A 25,148-nucleotide genomic window follows, 5' to 3' on the forward strand; every position below is an offset into this window, starting at 1 on the left:
ACTTTTCCCATCTGATCCAGAAGCACCTATTCCTGTTTGTGTTGCACAAACCTCTTTTCAAATGTTAAATTACATTGCTGTCATGGAGCAGTGTTTAACCAATTTGCAAGCATTATGCACGCAACATTGCCATAACAAAATGCTCTAACAGATTAGAGCATTTTCTTTTTGAACTGTATATGCCCCGTTAAAACTGTATTACACTTAACAAATTCTCAAATTAATTACGCTGTCCACAAATATCATATAAACAATCAGCACCATCATAAACCGATAGATACACCCTGTGGTAACACTTTAAACTTCTGATTGCAATAAAATAATGTCAAAACGGGGTTAAGATTTACTTTGCCTCAATTACATTTTAGGTCTTTGCATTGAAAAAGTAAATAATGGATCATATTTAAAAGATTTTAAAAATACATTTGTGATTAAAGGTTTTCTTGTATTTTAGCTCTTCATTTTTTTTTCTTATAATAATGTTTATTTTTTTATTTTATATGTTTTAATTCATTTCCTATTATATATTTTCCATACATTTTGTTATGTTTAAAAGCTTTTTATAAACTGTTGAATATATTTCCTTATACATTTCCAATCAAATAAATATCATAAATACAGACAGCTTCCCAACAAGACCAACCTATGCTGATTTTGTCGTTTTCATAATATTTGTACATTATTAAGACACTAGATGGCAGCTTTTGTCTTGTAATGGATGGAAACAACAACACAATGGAAAAAAAAGAGTGGGAAATACATAAATGAACCAGGTAAATGAAGCGTATTAATTGTATATATGTTGAGGTTCAATAATCAGATGCCGTTATATCTGATTTGGAAATTATTGAGTAAGCAGGCATTCCCCAGTGCTATAAAAGCCACTATAAATCTTTTTATTAACATTCTGTGGCATGATTGCAAATCATCAGCCGAATAATTTAATTCATTTATTTACTGATTTCATATAAATTAAAATACAATGAAAAGCTGTACTAATATATTTTAAAATGTTATATGTACGCTTAGCATTGGTTTAGTAACATAAATCTCCAGCAAACGATATTTTTAATTTACCCAAATTTCTTAAAAGGCATTGATCCTTTTCTTTGTCATGAACTCGTAAAAGTGTTCAAATACAGCTGCTTGCTATATCTATCCTTAAAGGGACATGAAACCCACATTTTTTTCTTTCATGATTCAGATAGAGCATGCAATTTTAAACAACTTTCTAATTTACTTCTATTATTAAATTTTCTTTGTTCTTTTGGTAGCTTTTATTGAAACTCAGGGATGCAAGCTCAGGAGGGTGCAAATGTGCAAGGGAGCACTATATGGCAGCAGTTTTGCAAGAATGTTATCCATATGCAAGAGCACTAGAGGGCAGCACTATTTCCTGACATGTATTGCTCCAGACGCTTACCTATGTATCTCTTCAACAAAGAATACCATGAGAATTAAGCAAATTTTATAATAGAAGTAAACTGAAAAGTTTTTTTTTTTAATTGTATGCTCTGTCTGAATCACAAAATGCATTTTTTGGGTGTCACATCCATTTAATAAGAAAAAAAAATCCCATTGATCTGGTGGAATGTATAATATATATATATATATATATATATATATATATATATATATATATATATATACAAATATATATATATATATATGAAGAAAGGGGGTTGTAGGTAGTTGCGCCAAAATTAGAGCAGTAGTTGTTGTACAATAAAATGCTCTATGAAGATGTCCAATGCCTGCTGCTATTAGTGATGTCTCATTCCTCCTTGGTGAGACTAAAAAATTGTAAAAGGTTGAATCGGGTGTGTTCTAATAGCGCTTGCAGAAGATGTTCCTCATAAGCAAGTTTGGGGGATTTATCGAAACGTTTGGGGGATTTATTGATTGATGCTGGATACCTGCTCCTCTGTACACAATAACAGTATGTCATGTGACCTGCCTACCGGTCAGCTGACTCGTCACTCGTTTACTGAAAATTGGTGTAAATGCACTCTCACCAACACTTGCAACTTGTCAGGGGGCTATGAGGGTAATTTGTAGCAATATTGAAAAGAAGCACTCACTGAACTTTCTCCAACAGTGACAAATAAGTTTAATGACGTTTTAGTGACGTTTCGGGACAGCAACAGTCCCTTCCTCTGACCCAGGTCTGGTCAGAGGAAGGGACTGTTGCTTTCCCGAAACGTCACTAAAACTTCATTAAACTTATTTGTCACTGTTGTAGAAAGTTCAGTGAGGGCTTCTTTTCAATATTGCTATATATATATATGTGTGCTTGTGTGTGCATGTGTGTGCTTGTGTGTGCATGTGTGTATTGGATTAGTCATGTTAGTCAGTCATAGCACAAAATGATGCTGTTACAGACACTGATGGTCAATTTAAGTTCAGATAAGGAGAAAATCACCTGAGCTTAGCGAGGTGCTGTGCTGCGACCGTTGAAACAAAAACCGTAAATAGCAAAACAAATGCAGCAGCACATTCAAGTGTAAAAATAATAAAAATATGTTTTTATTGTATCTTTTTAAAAAATACAAAAGCACATAAAGGAAGGAAAATTCCATCTGATGCATTTCATGCTTACTACGGGCGCTTAGACATATTTCCTCTTCATTAGTAGCCCTTCAATATCTTGTTGAGCAATAACGAGTAAAACCTATATTGTATTTACTTAAAGCTTGGCATATAATAGATGGCTATCTCAGTGTTCATAAATGAAAATTTAGTTCCAGTCATACATGTTACTAAACTCCAACATAGAGGACCATTGTTTGATAAAGTTAATTTACTGCCTATAATAGTCCACTAGCCACTAGTACACGTTGTAAAGTACACTAAACAAGATAAATCTAGCTTTTTTATCAAGTGCTAGACTCCTTGGATAACCATAAGCAACTCACCATTATTCATCTGCACTAGTATCATGGCTCAAAATGGCTCACATTTTAAAAACAGGATTTACAATTGAATAGTCTTTTTTTTAATTTAATTTTTTATTGAGGTTGTAAATAAAGGAAACAGACAAATAATATCACAATTCCGAAAGCATAGGGAAATTACAACAGAATATAGATATTGAATATCTGAATAACCATACAAATAATCTCCCAGGTGTACGAATAAAAAGTAACCTCAGATTTTAAATTAAAGAGTGTCCCCTTAAAATATGGTGTAAAGTCGGGTACAATGGTTTTCCTCAATTATAAATAGAGGCCTCTCTTGGACCCCCTGAAGGAGAATTCACAATGGGGAATTCTAGGGGAGAAGATAAAATAACAAAGTGGGCCACTATTCCCCTTGGTATATATTAGACATGTAAGTAAAAGAATCACACCCCTGGTGAGAGAATGTGGCCTCTTTTGGGTCACCTAGTCTATAAATGTATATTAACGGGTGAAATAGAGGAAAAATAACTATATTGTATTTAAGCAACTTAATACATTCATATAATGCTGTGTAAGGATCTATCATGATTTAGCTAGGGCATATGTGGTTAGGAAGGGGTATAGTATACCAAACAGCATTTAACATTACCTAAAAGGTACTTAGCTTTATATCTTCAAGCTTTTAACATTAACTTTAAACAAGACTGTATTTTTAGATAGTAGAGGCATTAATATATATATATAGGAATATCTGTATCCTCAGGGCTCACAGATTAAGTAACGTTCTATGAGCACAAGGTGGAACCAGCTGTATAAATTAGTAAACTGTAGGCTTGATTTAACTGATAACTTGAGTGCTAGCAACTTCTCCTCAACTGAAAGGGTGAATCTTTATCTTGTTATCCAGTACTATAAAAGATTGATTCATTGGGGCATATTTATCAAGGTCTGGCGGACCTGATCCGACACTGCGGATCAGGTCCGTCAGACCTCGCTGAATACGGCGAGCAATACGCTTGTCGTTTTCAGCATTGCACCAGCAGCTCACACCACTGGTGCAATGCCGCCCCCTGCAGACTCGAGGCCAATGGGCCACCAGCAGGGGGGTGTTAATCAACCCGATCGTACTCGATTGGGTTGTATTGTGGTGATGTGTGTCTGCCTGCTCAGAGCAGGCGGACAGGTTATGGAGCAGCGGTCTTTATGACCGCTGCTTCATAACTGCTGTTTCTGGCGAGTCTGAAGACTCGCCAGAAACAGGGGCCATCAAGCTCCGTACGGAGCTTGTTAAATAGAGCCCATTGAGTCACTAAGGTCCCTATTATCGCCTATAACTTCTAGAGTTAAGACTTCAAACATGTATAATATATGCTGGCAAAATTAGGCATTTGAAATCATCATACAACAAATAACTGAGCCCTTTGGATCTAATGGACAAATGGCAAAAGATGTTTCACATATTTATACTCTGTAGGGAAGGGTAAACCAGGCTGTCCCGGCCACAGACAACCCAGTCATCTAGAATTTTTTTTTTTACCATAGATAGCCTCAAATGCCATCTCCCTATCTGGGACATAAATAGCATTCAGTAATAAGCTTAATGATCATCCCCCACTATAGTGGGTGTTCTTAGTAGTAAATAAGGTAGCTGAGATACTGGCTGCTACTCAGTAAAAAGTAAGTCACATTTGATGTAGGGAAACATACTGGTAATTAGCTCTCTTATGAAAGGACTAGAGGTTTACACACAACAGACATGTTACATGTTTAGTAATATTCAGTATAGCACCACAAGCTGAGTATTCATTGCCTATATAACCAAGGGAGCTAAAAAAAAAAGCAAGACAATTGGACAACCTTCGCTATATATATATATATATATATATATATATATATATATATATATACACACACACATAAAAAAACAAAAAACAACAACATCAGACTCTTGTAATATGTGATAAAGCATAGGGAATTTCAAAAAGGTGAGGCACTTTGAATAAGCACACTAAGCTGTAAAAAGGTATTATTACTTATGGTCATTAGATAATATAATATAAACAATTCTACAGGGAGTATAGAATTATTAGGCAAGTTGTATTTTTGAGGATTCATTTTATTATTGAACAACAACCATGTTCTCAATGAACCCAAAAAACTCATTAATATCAAAGCTGAATAGTTTTGGAAGTAGTTTTTAGTTTGTTTTTAGTTATAGCTATTTTAGGGGGATATCTGTGTGTGCAGGTGACTATTACTGTGCATAATTATTAGGCAACTTAACAAAAAACAAATATATACCCATTTCAATTATTTATTTTTACCAGTGAAACCAATATAACATCTCAACATTCACAAATATTCATTTCTGACATTCAAAAACAAAACAAAAACAAATCAGTGACCAATATAGCCACCTTTCTTTGCAAGGACACTCAAAAGCCTGCCATCCATTGATTTTGTCAGTGTTTTGATCTGTTCACCATCAACATTGCGTGCAGCAGCAACCACAGCCTCCCAGACACTGTTCAGAGAGGTGTACTGTTTTCCCTCCTTGTAAATCTCACATTTGATGATGGACCACAGGTTCTCAATGGGGTTCAGATCAGGTGAACAAGGAGGCCATGTCATTAGATTTTCTTCTTTTATACCCTTTCTTGCCAGCCACGCTGTGGAGTACTTGGACGCGTGTGATGGAGCATTGTCCTGCATGAAAATCATGTTTTTCTTGAAGGATGCAGACTTCTTCCTGTACCACTGCTTGAAGAAGGTGTCTTCCAGAAACTGGCAGTAGGACTGGGAGTTGAGCTTGACTCCATCCTCAACCCGAAAAGGCCCCACAAGCTCATCTTTGATGATACCAGCCCAAACCAGTACTCCACCTCCACCTTGCTGGCGTCTGAGTCGGACTGGAGCTCTCTGCCCTTTACCAATCCAGCCACGGGCCCATCCATCTGGCCCATCAAGACTCACTCTCATTTCATCAGTCCATAAAACCTTAGAAAAATCAGTCTTGAGATATTTCTTGGCCCAGTCTTGACGTTTCAGCTTGTGTGTCTTGTTCAGTGGTGGTCGTCTTTCAGCCTTTCTTACCTTGGTCATGTCTCTGAGTATTGCACACCTTGTGCTTTTGGGCACTCCAGTGATGTTGCAGCTCTGAAATATGGCCAAACTGGTGGCAAGTGGCATCTTGGCAGCTGCACGCTTGACTTTTCTCAGTTCATGGGCAGTTATTTTGCGCCTTGGTTTTTCCACACGCTTCTTGCGACCCTGTTGACTATTTTGAATGAAACGCTTGATTGTTCGATGATCACGCTTCAGAAGCTTTGCAATTTCAAGAGTGCTGCATCCCTCTGCAAGATATCTCACTATTTTTGACTTTTCTGAGCCTGTCAAGTCCTTCTTTTGACCCATTTTGCCAAAGGAAAGGAAGTTGCCTAATAATTATGCACACCTGATATAGGGTGTTGATGTCATTAGACCACACCCCTTCTCATTACAGAGATGCACATCACCTAATATGCTTAATTGGTAGTAGGCTTTCGAGCCTATACAGCTTGGAGTAAGACAACATGCATAAAGAGGATGATGTGGTCAAAATACTAATTTGCCTAATAATTCTGCACTCCCTGTATAATGTTCATTAGCTTGAGGGTGGCTACCTAGAAAATAACATTCACAGAACCTATATGGGATAAATCAAATAAAGAAAAGACTCCCCCCCAAAAAAAACAACACAAAAAAACCAACAACATAAAGTCGGTATACATAGTGCATGTGATACAGCTGGCATAGTAGGTTATCTGATATATATTTTAAACTAGTGAAGCAAGAGAAAATAGTGAAGTACATAGATGTAAGTATCTCCCAGCATTACAACTAACAATATATAAGCTTAAAATAACAAACCACCCCAATGTGTATTGGCAACGCTTCCTACGTTATGACTTAATGGGGTCTCGCTATGGTAGCCTTTTGAGTCAGGGGGACTTGAAGAAAGAGCAGAAGGTTCATATGGAAGAGCCTCTTGCCATTTTAGGTGAGTGCAAAGTCAATGATGTAGAATATGTTTAGTCTATTCCCGCTGCATCCAGTGCAATGGAAACGAGCAGCTGGTTTCTCACCGTTACAATGTAATCATATGATAAAGGCCAGCAGTCCGGTGTTAAGTAAGAGGTGTTCCAATCAACAGCACTCAGTATCACTCCTGGCATGGTAGCTCCTTCTGTCTCAGGACACTTTACGGAATATGTACCACTTTTGTCCCTTGTAGCTAGTTCAAGCTTTGTATCAGATTACTGATGTGCATTCACTGTTTAAAAATCAGAATGTGAAGTGCACAACGTAGCTGGTATTGATTGCAATATCACTGCTTTATGTGGGGACGGCCCCTCTTTAATCTGCTGATCGCCCATATATGCTCCGCTATCCGTCTCTGAAGTGATCAAAGTGTCAGAGTCCAATTTTGGTCCTGCGTCAACAGGCATAGCTCTCTTTGCAAGCTTTGTCCATGTGTCCAGCGCCGCCATAGTAATGTTAGTGGTGGTAAAGTAGCTTACCAACCCGGTCATGTCATAAAAAATACTGTTCTCTAGACAATATAATGGAAAATTAAGTTGCTGCAGGAGAAGGACGTTCTTCAGCACAAACGGCTGGTTATACTGACTTGTCAGAAATATGGGGGGGTAGAGAAAGGTATAGGTAGTTTCAAGGCCTCTACTGCATACCTTCTCTATGTAGGTCTGCCTTTTTTTAATTATATATAAAAGTTGCATACATTTGTTTTACAAGTAATACTGGTCCCAATTCTCTTGGCAAGAAAAAGAACTGTGAGGTGTAGGAGAGGTAAACAGCAGCTTCAGCCGCTCCAATATTCAGTCATAGCTAAAAAGCAGCCATCTTGGTCGGTGGTCAGACACGCCCCCCATTGAATAGCCTTTATATAGTTCATAGTCAATGCTCCAGACTTGCCAAAAGTGGTAGATGGATAGATAGATAGATAGATAGATTCCTGAGGGTGTTTCAAGTTTATTTATTGTTTTAAATAATAGCACCCAGGTGTTTGAGTTCATTAAACAAATCCACTAAATTGTATATATAAAGTATATCACCTCACAAATGCTCTTGTGCCTGAATGAGCACAAATTCATTTTGGATGAATATTCTGAAATATTAGTTTATCAGATCATTTGTTTGCTTAACTATGTCCCAGGACATACTTGAAAACGAGAGAAATCTCAATGTATCCTTCCTGGTAAAATATTTTATAAATAAATAAATAGATTTGTTTAGATTAAAATGAATCAAATACTGAATATTCAGTAATATTTACATTAGTTTTCATTAAAACAAATATAAATGTTCCTTTGTTGCAGGTGAAAAGTGTTACCTGTAGTTTTATACTTACGAATAGAGCTCTGGTCGAGCCACGCTAATCCCGACCCTTCTTTACAGAACCCCAGGACCGCGCTAATAAGAGGCTTAGCACAGCGGATCCCACACAATAATTGCACTTAATGTATTTAACTTAGCAATGTTTTATTTCATAAACGTTTCCGGGGCCTTCACCCCTTCCACAGACAAATCAATACAAGTGAAACACAGTGAATAAATAATGTGTAACAACTCCTCCCCAAGTGAACAATCAATCATTAGATTAAATCTCTACAGTCTATATATTTGGCCCTATTAAAATTGAAGAAGAGGAAAATGGATTTACACCTACATGGGGTGTATCTCTCAGAGTATCACAAGAAGGAAACAATCCCTAAGGGATTCCGAGTCCACAGTGTACAAACTATAAGGATAAATAAACCTGATTTGTGCAAGAGATGGTGTGCCATCTTAAATAAATGTTCTTTGGATTTGCTTTTGCTGGTGGTGGAGGTAGTTAGATCGCTATTACTGAAGGTCAGGGATGAGATAAAGATCTTAGAGACCAACAAGGGTCTTTTGATTCATCAGGATACCACAGAGGTTTGGCTTAACAAACTAAAACAGCAAGTAAAAGAATATAAGGATGCTTTAATGGCTTTTAAAAACAAGAAATGGAATCAAGTTATTGGGGATTATAAAGCAAATAAAGTATATAAGTGGATTTAGTGTTTAGAATAGAGATATACCTTCCAATATAGGAGACCACATAAACAAAGGATGTATACAAAAAGACAGCTAGCCACTGTGGACAGCAGTTCGATATCTGATTCAGATAACCTGTCTATATCTGACCCTTATACACAGATCTCTATTAGCACCCAACCTTTTTTAGGGATGACCAACAGGTTAGGACACAGAAAGAAAGATGAAGGCCACATATCAGGCCAGGGGGTTATACCAAAAAAACTTCCTCTGCCTGGCAGAATGAGGTAAACATAGTAATAAATCTCAGTGACCATGTCCTGTCCTATAGGTTCAACGTGTGTTTAATAGAGGACTAACTTTCCCTACAAGTAAACCTAATCAATTCTATACCTGGTTTAATATACAGAAATGTCAGAGATCATTGAAATTAAGAGATTCTTTTCAATCAATGACTACAGAAGAAGGAAGCAGAGGTTTCAGGACACGAAGCACATATGATCTGGCACCGATGAATACCAATATTAAGAATTACATAAGATTGGTCACATAGGATATACAGCCTATGTTTTCATCTAGTTTGAGATACAATCTTATCTAGAAGGAAAAACAAGCCATTGATAGTCTGGCTAAAGATACGCAAATTGTTATAAGGGATGGGCAATCTTTGTCCTCAATTATAGGGTTTATAAAGAAGACATTGTACCCCAATTAGGGGATCAGGATGTATAACACTACAGGGAGATCTGACAATAAAATTCCAACTGATTATTAAAGAGACCCTACAGAAAGGGTATGGGGAAGGATTGTTGGATAAACACACTTTGGAATGGCTCCTTGTCGAACATCCGATTTGCTCAATCCTATACACTATCCATAAGGTCCACAAGAGTTTGGACAAACCTTCAGGTCAACCAATAGGTTCAGTCAAAGGCTACATGTTACAACCTTTGGCTATTAGGATAGACCATTACCTGTACCCTTTGGTATCACAGATGAGATTGTATGTCCGAGACTCCAGTGATATGATACAGGCATTGACAACTGTTCCTAAACTTCTTCATTCAGATTGGTTTCTGACATTGGATGTCATAACCCTTTAGAACATCGTTCCACATGAGGCTGGTTTATCAGCTATTCAAAGAGCATTATTGAGATATCCGTGTATTGCACCAGAGATAGATTTCCTCTTGCAAGTCCTCACCATATGCTTGACGTATACTTATTTCAAGTTTGAGACAACTTATTACAAACAAAAGACCAGCATGGCGATTGGGTCTAATATGGCCCCATCATATACAAATTTGTTTCTGGAGGACTTTGAGGAATGTATAATAGAAGAATATGTTTATCCACAAATCCTAATGTACAGGAAATTAATCAATGATATTTGGAGGGGTACTAAAGATGTTCTTGAGCAATGGATAACATATTTTAATACTCTTCCGTTCATAGTGAAGTTGAAAGTGAAATATCATCAAGAGGTGATAGACTTTTTGGATCTAAGAATATTGAAATGTGATGACCTTTTAGAAACTATCGGCTAGATTATGAGTTTTGTGTTAGAGGCTATGCGGTGCTAACGAGCAGTTTTCTCTCACCGCTCACTTACCTGCAGCGCTGGTATTACAAGTTTTTACAAACCCATCGTTAAAAGGCAAGAAATGAGCGTTGAGCAAAATTTTGCTCATTACCGCACTCCAATACCAGCGCTGCTTAAGTCAGCGGTGAGCTGGTAGTACGTTCTCGTGCACGATTTCCCCATAGGAATCAACGGGGAGACCCGGCTGAGAAAAAGTCTAACACCTGCCAAAAAGCAGCGTAAGACTCGGTAACGCAGCCCCATTGATTCCTATGGGGAAATAAAATTTATGTCTACTCCTAACACGCTAACATGAACCCTGAGTCTAAACACCCTTAATTTTACACTTATTAACCCCTAATCTTCCGCCCCCGACATCGCCGACACCGGCATTATATTTATTAACCCCTAATCTGCCGCTCCGGACACCGCCGCCACCTACATTATACTTATAAACCCCTAATCTGCTGCCCCCAACATCGCCGACACCTACATTATATTTATTAACCAATAATCTGCCGCCCCCAATGTCGCCACCACCTACCTACACTTATTAACCCCCAATCTGCCGCCCCCAACGTATCCGCCACTATAATAAACATATTAACCCCTAAACCGCCACACTCCCGCCTCACAAACATTAGTTAAATATTATTAACTCCTAATCTGCCGTCCCTAACATCGCCGCCACCTACCTACATTTATTAACCCCTAATCTGCCGCCTCCAACGTCGCCGCCATTATACTAAATATATTAACCCCTAAACCTAAATCTAACCCTAACACCCCCTAACTTAAATATAATTTAAATAAGTCTAAATAAAATTCATATTATTAACTACATTTCCTATTTATAACTAAATACTTACCTATAAAATAAACCCTAAGCTAGCTACAATATAACTAATAGTTACATTGTAGCTAGCTTAGGGTTTATTTAAATTTTACAGGCAAGTTTGTATTTATTTTAACTAGGTAGAATAGTTACTAAATAGTTATTAACTATTTAATAACTACCTAGCTAAAATAAATACAAAAGTACCTGTACAATAAAACCTAACCTAAGTTACAATAACACCTAACACTACACTAAAATTAAATAAATTAACTAAATTATATACAATTACCTAAATTAAATTAGCTAAAGTAAAAAAACAAACACTAAATTACAGAAAATAAAAAACAAATTACAAGATCTTTAAACTAATTACACCTAATCTAATAGCCCTATCAAAATAAAAAAGCCCCCCCAAAAAATAAAAAAACCCTAGCCTAAACTAAACTACCAATAGCCCCTAAAAGGGCCTTTTGCGGGGCATTGCCCCAAAGTAATCAGCTCTTTTACCTGTAAAAAAATACAAATACCCCCCCAACAGTAAAACCCACCACCCACACAAACAACCCCCCAAATAAAATACTATCTAAAAAAACCTAAGCTCCCCATTGCCCTGAAAAGGGCAGTTAGCTCTTTTGCAGGCCCAAACCCTAACTTAAAAATAAAACCCACCAAATACACCCTTAAAAAAACACTAACCCCCTGAAGATCGACTTACAGTTCTGAAGATCCGACATCCATCCTCAAGGCAGCAGCAGAAGTCTTCATCCAACCAGGTCGAAGTCCTCAACGGAGCCGGGAGAAGTCTTCATCCAAGCCAGGCGAAGTGGTCCTCCAGCCGGACAGAAGTCTTCATCCAGACGGCATCTTCTATCTTCATCCATCCGACATGGAGCGGCTCCATCTTCAAGACATCCGTCGTGGAGCATCCTCTTCATCTGACGGACTAACGACGAATCAAGGTACCTTTAAGTGACGTCATCCAAGATGACGTCCCTTAGATTCCGATTGGCTGATAGAATTCTATCAGCCAATCGGAATTAAGGCAGAAAAAACCCTATTGGCTGATGCAATCAGCCAATAGGATTGAGCTCGTATTCTATTGGCTGTTCCAATCAGCCAATAGAATGCGAGCTCAATCCTATTGGCTGATTGGATCAGCCAATAGGATTGAACTTCAATCCTATTGGCTGATTGCAACAGCCAATAGGATTTTTTCTACCTTAATTCCGATTGGCTGATAAAATTCTATCAGCCAATCGGAATCTAAGGGACGCCATCTTGGATGACGTCACTTAAAGGAACCTTCATTTGTCGGGTAGTCGTCAGATGAAGAGGATGTCTTGAAGATGGACCCGCTCCGCGTCGGATGGATGAAGGTAGAAGATGCCGTCTGGAGGACCACTTCACCCGGATGAAGACTTCTCCTGGCTACGTTGAGGACTTCGACACGGTTGGATGAAGACTTCTGCCGATGTTATGGCAGCAGATTAGGGGTACATAGCTATAATGTAGCTGGCGGCGGCATGCGGACGGCAGATTAGGGGTTAATAAGTGTAGGTAGCTGGCGGCGACATTGTGGGGGGCAGATTAGGGGTTAATAAATATAATATAGGGGTCGGCGGTGTTAGGGGCAGCAGATTAGGGGTACATAAGGATAACGTAGGTGGCGGTCGGCAGATTAGGGGTTAAAAAATTTTTAGCGAGTGTCGGCGATGTGGGGGGGCCTCGGTTTAGGGGTACATAGGTAGTTAATGGGTGTTAGTGTACTTTAGGGCCCAGTAGTTAAGAGCTTTATGAACCGGTGTTAGCCCAGAAAGCTCTTAACTACTGACTTTTTTCTGCGGCTGGAGTTTTGTCGTTAGAATTCTAACGCTCAATTCAGACACGACTCTAAATACCGGAGTTAGGAAGATCCCATTGAAAAGATAGGATACGCAATTGACGTAAGGGGATCTGCGGTATGGAAAAGTTGCGGCGGAAAAGTGAGCGTTAGACCCTTTTTTGACTGACTCCAAATACCGGCGGTAGCCTAAAACCAGCGTTAGGAGCCTCTAACGCTGGTTTTCACGGCTACCGCCAAGCTCCAAATCTAGGCCTTAGGGTTTATTTTATAGGTAAGTATTTAGTTTTAAATAGGAATAATGTAGTTAATGATAGTAATTTTATTTAGATTTATTTAAATTATATTTAAGTTAGGGGATGTTAGGGTTAGACTTAGGTTTAGGGGTTAATATATTTAGTATAGTGGCAGCGACACTGGGTGCGGCAGATTAGGGGTTAATAAATGTAGGTAGGTGGCGGTGATTTTAGGGATGGCAGATTAGGGGTTAATAATATTTAACTAATGTTTGCGAGGCAGGAGTGTGGCGGTTTAGGGGTTAATATGTTTATTATAGTGTCGGCGAGGTTAGGGGCAGCAGATTAGGGGTTAATAAGTGTAGGTAGGTTGCGGCGACATTGGGGCGGCAGATTAGGGGTTAATAAATATAATGTAGGTGTCGACGATGTTGGGGGCAGCAGATTAGGGGTTCATAAATATAATGTAGGTGTCGGCGGTGTCTGGAGCGGCAGATTAGGGGTTAAAAATTTTATTTTAGTGTTTGCAGTGCGGGAGGGCCTTGGTTTAGGGGTTAATAGGTAGTTTATGGGTGTTAGTGTACTTTTTAGCACTTTAGTTATGAGTTTTATGTTACGGCGTTGTACCATAAAACTCTTAACTACTGACTTTTAAATGCGTTAGGACTCTTGATGGGGTAGGGTGTACCGCTTACTTTTTGGCCTCCCAGGACCGACTCGTAATACCGGCGCTATGGAAGTCCCATAGAAAAAAGACTTTATGAAGTTTACGTAAGTTGGTTTGCGATAAGGCCAAAGAAGTGTGCGGTGACCCTAAACCTTCAAGACTCGTAATAGCAGCGGGCGTAAAATAGCAGCGTTAGGACCTCCTAACACTGCTTTTTTACCTTAACGCACAACTCGCAATCTAGCTGTACGTTATTTCAGAAGGCCACTTACCGTAATTCCCTCCTGCCATCCCTTGGGCTCAAATATGCAGAGTCATGAGGGATAATTCTGATTATTTCAAAGGCTCTAATTAAGTAAATTAAATAGTATCTAGATTCCTATGTTTACATCCATCCATCACACACACACATCTATTCATTCTGTTTAGATCCATATGTACAGATTTGAAGTATCTCAAAACCAAATTTATAACTCCTTATTCTTTGTATACCCTGCTCCTTACAAAAGGCCTGTGCCTCACTACTAGTATTAAGCACCACCTGTGCCCCATCCATTATTATTATTAACTTGGCAGGGTATATCATCCTCACATTATAATTTGCATTTAATAACTTGGAACAGAAGGGTGACATCTCTTTACGTTTTGCCACCGTCTCACTGGAAAAAATCTTGAAAAATTAAAATTTTGAATTGCTCTATCATAAGGGGATACACTTTCCTATATTGCCTCAGGAAATGTACCTTATCCTGAAAATTTTAAAACTTTACTATTATAGGTCTGGAAGAAATATAGGTTCTTTTTTTTTTTTTTTACTCCTCCGCACTTCTCCTGTCCCCTTCCTCTGCCCTCCCCTTTACTGTAGGGTCCTTGGACTTTTAATATTAGTGTCATGGCTGTAATGATAGAGTTGATTGTAGACGTTTAATATGAAAGCGTTAAATCTCCTGTCCTGGAACGTTGGCGGGATAACCTCGCCAAGAAAGAGAAAAGCTATTATTAGGCAATTAGGCCTTCATAAACCTGACCTTGCAATGCTTCAGGAAATACATTTAAAAGATTCAGAAATAATGAAACTAAAAATGAAGTGGGTGGGAGAGGTCATTGCCATCCCTGGGGAGAATAGGAAGAAAGGATTAGCAATCCTGATTAGTAAACATTTGGATTATGAGATAAAAGGTTTAGAAGAGGACAAGGGAGGGAGATTCCAAATTTTCAAATTAAAAATTAACTCGATTCCCTATATAATCTGCAATGTATATGGGCCTAAGATAGCCAATTCTGGAACGGACTTATTGAGAAGTTATTGGAGTATATTGGACACAATTTAATAATAGTTGGGGACTTAAATCTTACGCCTTCTCCCAATTTAGATAGAGCCGGAAGGAAGGATTTATATAGGAGAGATAAAAAAACACGGATATTTCAAAAACTTTGCTCCCAATTAGGGGTAAGAGATATTTGGAGGGTTCAGCACCCTGATACTAGGGGATATACCTGTATGTCCTCAAGTCATCAATCTCTTTCTAGAATAGATATACAGGGAGTGCAGAATTATTAGGCAAATGAATATTTTGACCACATCATCCTCTTTATGCATGTTGTCTTACTCCAAGCTGTATAGGCTCGAAAGCCTACTACCAATTAAGCATATTAGGTGATGTGCATCTCTGTAATGAGAAGGGGTGTGGTCTAATGACATCAACACCCTATATCAGGTGTGCATAATTATTAGGCAACTTCCTTTCCTTTGGCAAAATGGGTCAAAAGAAGGACTTGACAGGCTCAGAAAAGTCAAAAATAGTGAGATATCTTGCAGAGGGATGCAGCACTCTTAAAATTGCAAAGCTTCTGAAGCGTGATCATCGAACAATCAAGCGTTTCATTCAAAATAGTCAACAGGGTCGCAAGAAGGGTGTGGAAAAACCAAGGCGCAAAATAACTGCCCATGAACTGAGAAAAGTCAAGCGTGCAGCTGCCAAGATGCCACTTGCCACCAGTTTGGCCATATTTCAGAGCTGCAACATCACTGGAGTGCCCAAAAGCACAAGGTGTGCAATACTCAGAGACATGGCCAAGGTAAGAAAGGCTGAAAGACGACCACCACTGAACAAGACACACAAGCTGAAACGTCAAGACTGGGCCAAGAAATATCTCAAGACTGATTTTTCTAAGGTTTTATGGACTGATGAAATGAGAGTGAGTCTTGATGGGCCAGATGGATGGGCCCGTGGCTGGATTGGTAAAGGGCAGAGAGCTCCAGTCCGACTCAGACGCCAGCAAGGTGGAGGTGGAGTACTGGTTTGGGCTGGTATCATCAAAGATGAGCTTGTGGGGCCTTTTCGGGTTGAGGATGGAGTCAAGCTCAACTCCTAGTCCTACTGCCAGTTTCTGGGAGACACCTTCTTCAAGCAGTGGTACAGGAAGAAGTCTGCATCCTTCAAGAAAAACATGATTTTCATGCAGGACAATGCTCCATCACACGCGTCCAAGTACTCCACAGCGTGGCTGGCAAGAAAGGGTATAAAAGAAGAAAATCTAATGACATGGCCTCCTTGTTCACCTGATCTGAACCCCATTGAGAACCTGTGGTCCATCATCAAATGTGAGATTTACAAGGAGGGAAAACAGTACACCTCTCTGAACAGTGTCTGTGAGGCTGTGGTTGCTGCTGCACGCAATGTTGATGGTGAACAGATCAAAACACTGACAGAATCCATGGATGGCAGGCTTTTGAGTGTCCTTGCAAAGAAAGGTGGCTATATTGGTCACTGATTTGTTTTTGTTTTGTTTTTGAATGTCAGAAATGTATATTTGTGAATGTTGAGATGTTATATTGGTTTCACTGGTAAAAATAAATAATTGAAATGGGTATATATTTGTTTTTTGTTAAGTTGCCTAATAATTATGCACAGTAATAGTCACCTGCACACACAGATATCCCCCTAAAATAGCTAAAACTAAAAACAAACCAAAAACTACTTCCAAAAATATTCAGCTTTGATATTAATGAGTATTTTGGGTTCATTGAGAACATGGTTGTTGTTCAATAATAAAATTAATCCTCAAAAATACAACTTGCCTAATAATTCTGCACTCCCTGTATTCCTAATTTCAGAGGCCCTGATGGGATTGGAGTGAAAAACTGATATTAAAGACATTCTCTTGTCAGATCATGCAATCATTTCACTTTAATTTGGCCGTAACACACTAAAAAAAGGAGGTAATAATAGATTATTTTTCCCTAATTATTTAGTTTCAAACAGTCAGTTTCAGAATTTTCTAAAGAACAAATGGATAGAATATCATAATTTTAATAAGGGCTACACAGATAAAACAGAAATATATTGGGAAGCAGCCAAAGCTGTACTCAGAGGACATATTAAGGCATATCTATGCAGACTCAAAAAAAAACCTAAGCAAAAAGAGCTACAACTTTCCAACACAGTGAGAAATAAGTATAATGCCTATATTGCCTTTAGATCTAGGGGAAATTGGAGCAGATATACCAATGCCAAAACCCAATGGGATATTTTTTTAAAACAAAAAGCCATGCAAGAAGGGTTAAAGCAAAAAGCTCTATATAGAGGATTCACTGGAAGAGCGACTAAATATTTGTCTCGAATTGCTAAACCGAAAGACAGCAATTTAATTGCTGCTATTAGACAGAACAGGAATAGATATACGCAGCGAGAGGAAATTAAAAAAGCTTTTTATAACCACTTTCAGGGAATTTATAGAGCAGAATCCTGTCATGACTCGGATAGGGATGCGCTATGGTCCAAGCTAATCCTACCTAGGATTTCACAAGAAGATCTACAAAATTTAAATTCAGCCATTACAGAACAAGAAATAAATCTGGCTATTCAACAAGACAGACTAAATAAGGCTGCAGGACCGGACTGCCCCCCTGTGGAGTTTTACAGAATTTTGCAGGAGGAGGCGACTCCAACACTATGTAGATTATTTAACAAATATTTTAGTTCAGAAATAAGATGCTCTAAATATTTTACTGCTTCTAATGTTGTGCTTATCCTGAAGGAAAAAAAGGATCCAGAATTGGTAGATTCTTATAGACCTATATCGCTCCTTAATTCAGATTATAAATTCCTAACATCAATTATAGCCAATAGATTGCAGCCAATTCTCCAAAGTATTATACATGAGAATCAGGTCGGTTTTATGCAAGGGAGAAGTCCAATTAAGAATCTACGAAAAACAATGATTATTCTGGATTACTTCTAGAATAAGTCACAAGGGAAATGTAGGAAAGGGACGGATGCTGCTATAATAGCTTTGGACGCAGAGAAAGAATTTGACTGCATAAGTTGGAGTCACCTCTTCACGACAATAGGGAAATTTGGGTTTAGAAGATATTTTAGTAATTTTATTCAGTCAATATATAGTAATCCAGTTTCTGCTCTAGTTATAAATAATGTAGCTACAGATACTATTCCCTTGTACAGAGGTACAAGGCAGGGATGCCCATTGTCCCCCCTGCTTTTTAATATTTCACTTGAACCATTGGCTATTATGCTACGGGATCAACTAGAGGGTATCAATATAGGGGAACATAAGTTCATCCTCTCATTATATGCAGACGACCTACTAGTTTTTTTGAATAATTTAGAAGTCAATTTGCCAAAGTTTACATCTATTATGCAACTTTTTAGCTTAGTATCGGGTTATAAAATTAATTTCACTAAATCCGAATTATTATGGCTATCGAAGCCAGCCAAAAGTAGTATGAGACATCCTTTTAAAGAAACTAAATATTTGAATTACCTAGGCATAGTTTTGAGTAATAACCCACTTGAATGGTATGATATAAATATTACAAGTTGTCTGAAGATAATCCAGAATCAAGTAGAAAGTTGGAATAACCTCCCGATATCATTGATACCACGTATCATGCTAATCAAAACAATAGTATTCCCTAAAATGCTGTATCTCTTAGAATATTCCTGTTAGGCTTAAAAATAAGGATGTATTGAAATTTAACCAAATATCTTCTAAATTTATATGGAAAGGGGCAAAACCGCGGATTGCTTTGGTAAGATTAATGAGTGATAAAATGGCAGGAGGCTTAGCTTTTCCCAATATCCAATACTATAACTGGGTCTCTCTACTTAAGTACGCTATTGACTGGATTTCTGAGAAACAATACTTTACCCTGTATCAGTGTGAGTCAAATATTATTGCTCCATTTAACCTAAAGGCTCTTCTACATTGCCCAATTGAGAAGTTGCCCGGTAATGCTGATAATCTTATGACAATCAAGAACGTAGTCTGGGCATGGCAAAAATATTGTTTCGAAATTCAGGTTAATCCAAATGTAACTGAATTTTTACCAATTCAGGGGAACCCAGGATTCCAACCAGGTTATGATTCCCAAGTCTTCCAGAGCTGGGGGGGGGGGAAAGGTTTTAAACTACGTTAAACAGCTGCTGCTACCAGATGGTACAATTGACTTATTTGGTTCCATCTGCTCCAAGTATGACATGCAAAGTAAAGCTTTTTTCGCGTATTTACAGATTCGACATTATGTAGCAGATCTTCAAAAAGAATTTAAACCAAATTTGTTCATGGGCCCATTAGTAACAGGGATAAAAATATATCAAGCAGGTAGATTCTCCATTTCTACTTTTTATTAAATTTTGAATTCTAACAATAAATTAAGACAAATTACCTATATACGGTTAATATGGTCAAAATATTTTCCAGATTTAGATGTAGTGGATATACAGGGAAGCCTTCAAATAATTAATTAATTAATGATTCTTGGGTTCCTACAGCTTGGCGTGAGTCACATCTAAAAAATTTATACAATGTATACATTACTCCTGGTAAAATGTTTATTTGGTCTAAGAAAATTCATTTATGTACAAGATGTAGTAAAGAGAATGCAGATATTCTGCATTGTTTGTGGCTATGCCCCAAGATATTCCAATTCTGGTGTAAAATATCTTATTGGATCAAACAGATCAATCCTACATTTACCATAACTTCTCGAGATATTGTCTTTCTAGTTAGATATTCAACGAGATGCAAGGAACACAAATTGCTAAATACTGTACTGATATTAGCTTGTAATCTTATTTGTAGGAACTGGAAAGCGACACATGCGCCCAAATTTATAGAATTTAAGAAAGCAGTAATTATGCAAATAATATTGGAACAATATAATATATCAATTAAAAATAGCATTTTTCCTTAAATGGGAGGGAGTAATTAAATCACTTCCGAATAAAACCCAAATTCAAATAGTTAAGCCAATGAGTAACTCTACTTTCATTCTCCAAAACATTCTAGCAGGTCATTTCCCCGGGTGGTGGTTGAGCGGCACTGAAGAAGCAGTGGTGATGGTAGAGGTGAGGGGGGAGGAGTAGAGGGGAGGAGGTGTGTTTTTTTTTTTTTCTCTCTCTTTTCTCTTCTCTGTTTCATATGGTTGGTATGGATGTTGTGTTTCTAGATAACTTTGACGATTGGCCAGGTCATTGGGAGAATTCTCAAGCCAATAGTTAAAGGGGAAAAGTGTTTCTTTTTATTTCGACTAAGCATTGCATTATTACATTGAGATTATCATGTTGTTCATATTATATGCTTGTAAGTCAAATTGAGACATGGTATGTTTTTTTTTTCTACATATATGATCCTTATAAGGACCTGGCATGCTGTCATTGTCTAAACTTTAATAATATAGTTATTTATGTTATGTCCTGTTGAATTATCAGAAGATATGATTAAGTTATTACAAAATGCTATAAGAATTTTTGTTTAACTGGTTTGTGTATGTGAAACTAATAAAAATAATATTTAAAAAGAAATAAAAAAATAGTATCTAGATTCCTTACACATGCCTATAATTTGGTGAATGACACACACAAATCAGTAGAACATTTAACACAAAAGGGGTTATTTACTGGTCTGAGATCTGCTTCTGAGGATAGGATGACTATTGTGAATATATATATATATATATATATATATATATATATATATATATACTCCATCAATGAATCTATTGGCTAGTGCAGTCAGACAACATTGCAAGATTGTACAATCTGACCACACACTACCATTTGGTAATTTCGAGCCACCCAGGATGGGATTCAGACAGGGACACCATCTAAAATAACTAGTGGTAAAGAATGGTCCTATACAATGACTACGGCTTCTTGCTGAAACACGTATGCTTTGCACAGCTGATTTCTGAATTTTGCACTTTTGTTTGATTTTATGGTGGAGTAACATGTACTTTTAATATTACCCTATTGGGTGAAATAAATGCTACATTTTATGCATATTACAGGATCGGCTCAGCTCTCTTTTTTCTATATTGCTAATATGTCCAGCATTTGAGCCTATCCACCCCTGCAAGGAGTAGAGCTTAATGGTTGCCAGAGAGGACCTTTTCTGATTGGATCTCGAGACAAGCCCTCTCAAGCGGACCCTCTGATTGGTGGAACACAGCAGAAACCCTGACATGCCCACGTCTTGGCGTTACAAAGAAAGGCTTGAAGGTATTGGTGTTTACCAACAAAATAATGAAGCATTTGATTAACTTAGAAGATTCCCATTGAGGGAGCAGCTTTAAAAGGATAACTACTGGTGAGAGGACCTGGTATGCTGATACGCCGGTGAGAGGACCCGGTACGCTTGATCTCCAGCATCAACGAAGATCTGTGAGTTTCAGTTTAAGTTTTGCATATTGATCACCTGCCTTTTCTTTTGCCGGCAGCAAGTAGCCCCATCGCCCACATCTTGGTGGCTTTTAGAGGGGATCTTGGGACAGCTGCAGGGTAAGCCAAGCACGAACAGCTTGTGACATTGGTGATCTTTATATGTTAAGACTGTTAAAATTATAAAGTGCATTATCACAAACTTCGGCCAAAAGCTCCTCCTATATTCTTATTACTGAAGTTACTGTTTACATGGGCCTTAATTTATCATTATAAATATAAATATTTTGGCCACTTTATTCTCTGTTTCTATTCCTCTGTTTGCTTCCTATACAATGTTACCAGAAGGATTCTTGGTTACAGTCAAGAAAATTAGGTAGCTACAGATGTTCAAGCTGTACCACGTGCAGTTCTATAATACATATTACAAGCTTTCTACATCCCCACACTAATAAAGATTCAACATTATTTAACATGTTCAACAAAATGTGTTATTTTCTTGTTAACCTGTGTTTTGGGATGTTTTTACAGGGGAAAGATGGACAATGATATAAAAAAGGAGGATGGTGAACCATAGGAGTGCCATCAGTTTTGCATTAGACACACAGAAAACAGATCAGCCAGTGGTGAGACATTTTCTTGAGAAAATCTATACAGTGAAATATCTCAAATTCATTCTTATAGGACATGTCACCCCTTTAAGAAGATGTGGTGACAGAAAGCAAATACTGTAATAACTTGAGTCTAAATTGATCGTCACTCTCGACACTGTGCACCCTAAAGGCTTGAATGCCATCATTGATTGGCACTGCTATATATAACAATTAAGGGGTGCTGTAATGTGCATTTAAGTGTTTATCTATGGTTTAACATCTTATTTTTATTACAGGCATGATGCATTTGAAATATCCCAATGTCCAGGTATTGGGAAATGATACAGAACCCAATAGAAATATCCAGTTTATTGATAGATGGTTAGCAATATTTTTGGTTAGAAATTAGCATAACTTGATATGTGGACATAGGTGATATAGTTTATTCATGTCCCTTTAATAGTAACTTTTCCTGTCCCTTTAATATTTCTTATGTCCTTTTAAAAACATTTTTCATGTCCCTTTAATATTTTTATGTCTCTTTAAGAAGAATATTTTACATATCCATTTAACAATTTTTTCATGTTACTTTATATTTTTTATGTCCCTTTAATTTTATATGGGCTAGATTACAATTGTGGCGGAAACGGTTTTGCGCTAGCACAATTTCATGAGACATTTTCATTCCGCTGATATTACATGTTACGCTTCAATCCTTTCTAGGATCTAAGAGCTGTGGTAAACTAGTTTTCAAAACTAAAAACTTGGGGGGCGGAGCAAGCTCTGGAGCTGAGCAGTTGTGTGCCAGCGTTTCTCCAGCTATATATTGTTTTTACCCATATATTTGACCGCTCAATCCAGCTTAATGTACAAAAATAGTGTGCTTAAAGGCCTGTGGAACTGACCCAAGAAGCCCAGAGACTGAGCGTCACCAACAAGAAAATAATTTTAACAAATTCTGCGACAATCTATATCAGGACTTCTGAGAAGCGGCCATTTCTCAGCTCATGTAATGGCCTCAGGGCAGTGGAGCAAGCTACCATTAATAATTTGCCTATACTGTATAAAGAGCCAGTGAGCATAAAGCTCGGAACATGGAGGTGACTAATGCCGATATGCACAAGCTGTTGTCGGAATTTGAGCAACAAATATTTAGGAGGTTTTATAGCCTTTTGTTGAAGTTAAGGGATATGCACGTGGAGACAGTTATGTTTGACCCAGTGACGTTTAATGGGCCCAATGAGCAGCGAAAAGGAGTTCAAATGTATACGCACAAGAGTGAGGATGACCCTTTCTATATATTGGGGATCAGTTGTGTAGAGTCTGCACCCCGTGCCTCCCCCTCCACCATGGAAGATGCGGCTAACAACTGGCAGGCAACTAGAGGAGTAATCGCAGGGACAGATAAGGACATAGAACCCACTGAGGATCTCAACAACAGGATAATAATTCCCCCAATTCAAACAAGGTCAGTGGGGTGTGTAAGTAATCTTGTGGTCCCCTTCAAGCTGGATTCACTTATCACCAAAGACTCTTTAGTAGATTCCGAATAAAATTGATGGTTTGGAGACTTGGGGAAGAGCGACTCCTCCACATATTGCATACTACTGAACAGCTACCCGAGACCAGACTTCACCTGCAGGTGTGGGAGACTCGCCTTAGGTGTGACAATTTTACCCATAGGTTCAAAAGTGGCTTGTGTAATGTTCTATACTTATCTCTCAGAGGTGGGGAGGGAAAAAAAAGCTTTATATGCAAGTCTGGCATGTTATCCCAAAGGCCATAAGAGACCTTATAGTTTTTCCATCTTCATAGAACGAAAATTTCTATACCCGTTACCTACATATAGTGAGCTTTATCGTCCTATAACTTTTGTTTTTGTTACTTTCATAGTGAATGTATAGGTTCAAAAGAGGCATGTATCTCCTAAAAGCGCTCTGTGCAAGTAACTTATCCTCTGCATTATTATTTTATTGGCAGAGTTTCACAGTCTCTGCCCAGTTCGTTGAGGCTATGTTTAAGTTTGTCCTTCATATACTGTAACTGTGAAATGGCTCACCGGGCACTAACATGGAAAGAATTATTGTGTTTACTATCATGTATTCTATTACTTGCAGATTGTATGTTCCCGTAAATTCATTATGATTGCCAGGTTATAAGAGGTTTATTTAGTCCTAGCTTAATATTATTGTTAAAATTGTTTGGACATAATTTTTGTATCAATCTATTCTGTCTAACTGTAAGTTATTTATGTGTCCTCCTTGAACTTCGAAGAGTATGATCCCACCAGTGGATCTGGCTAATATGAATGACATAGGAAAGCCTACAAAAAAGGAAATAAGGGGTTTGTTTTGTAGTTTGCACCTTTAATTCTAGTTTTCTTTTTTTGTTATTGCGTCATAAAAGACATTGCATTTTCTAACATTAATGTGCTAGCCCAGGTATGCCTTTAACGTAAGGTTATGGGCATAGACTAATAGTTGTGACCTTTACAAATATGATGTTTGGATTTACGATTCAACATGTGAATATGTATGCAAATACTAATAACCTGTCTGCTTTATTATATATTTATTCTGTATTGTGCAAACCGGATGTCTGTACGTTTGTTAACCCTAATAAAAAAATATATAAAAAAAAAAACCCTAAAAAGTTCCAAAATACATTACAAAGTACACTCATAAACTACACGATTAACCCCTAAACTGCCACCCCCCACATCCCAAACAATA

This window comes from Bombina bombina, chromosome 5 (assembly GCF_027579735.1).
Source record: "Bombina bombina isolate aBomBom1 chromosome 5, aBomBom1.pri, whole genome shotgun sequence".
Taxonomy (NCBI): domain Eukaryota; kingdom Metazoa; phylum Chordata; class Amphibia; order Anura; family Bombinatoridae; genus Bombina; species Bombina bombina.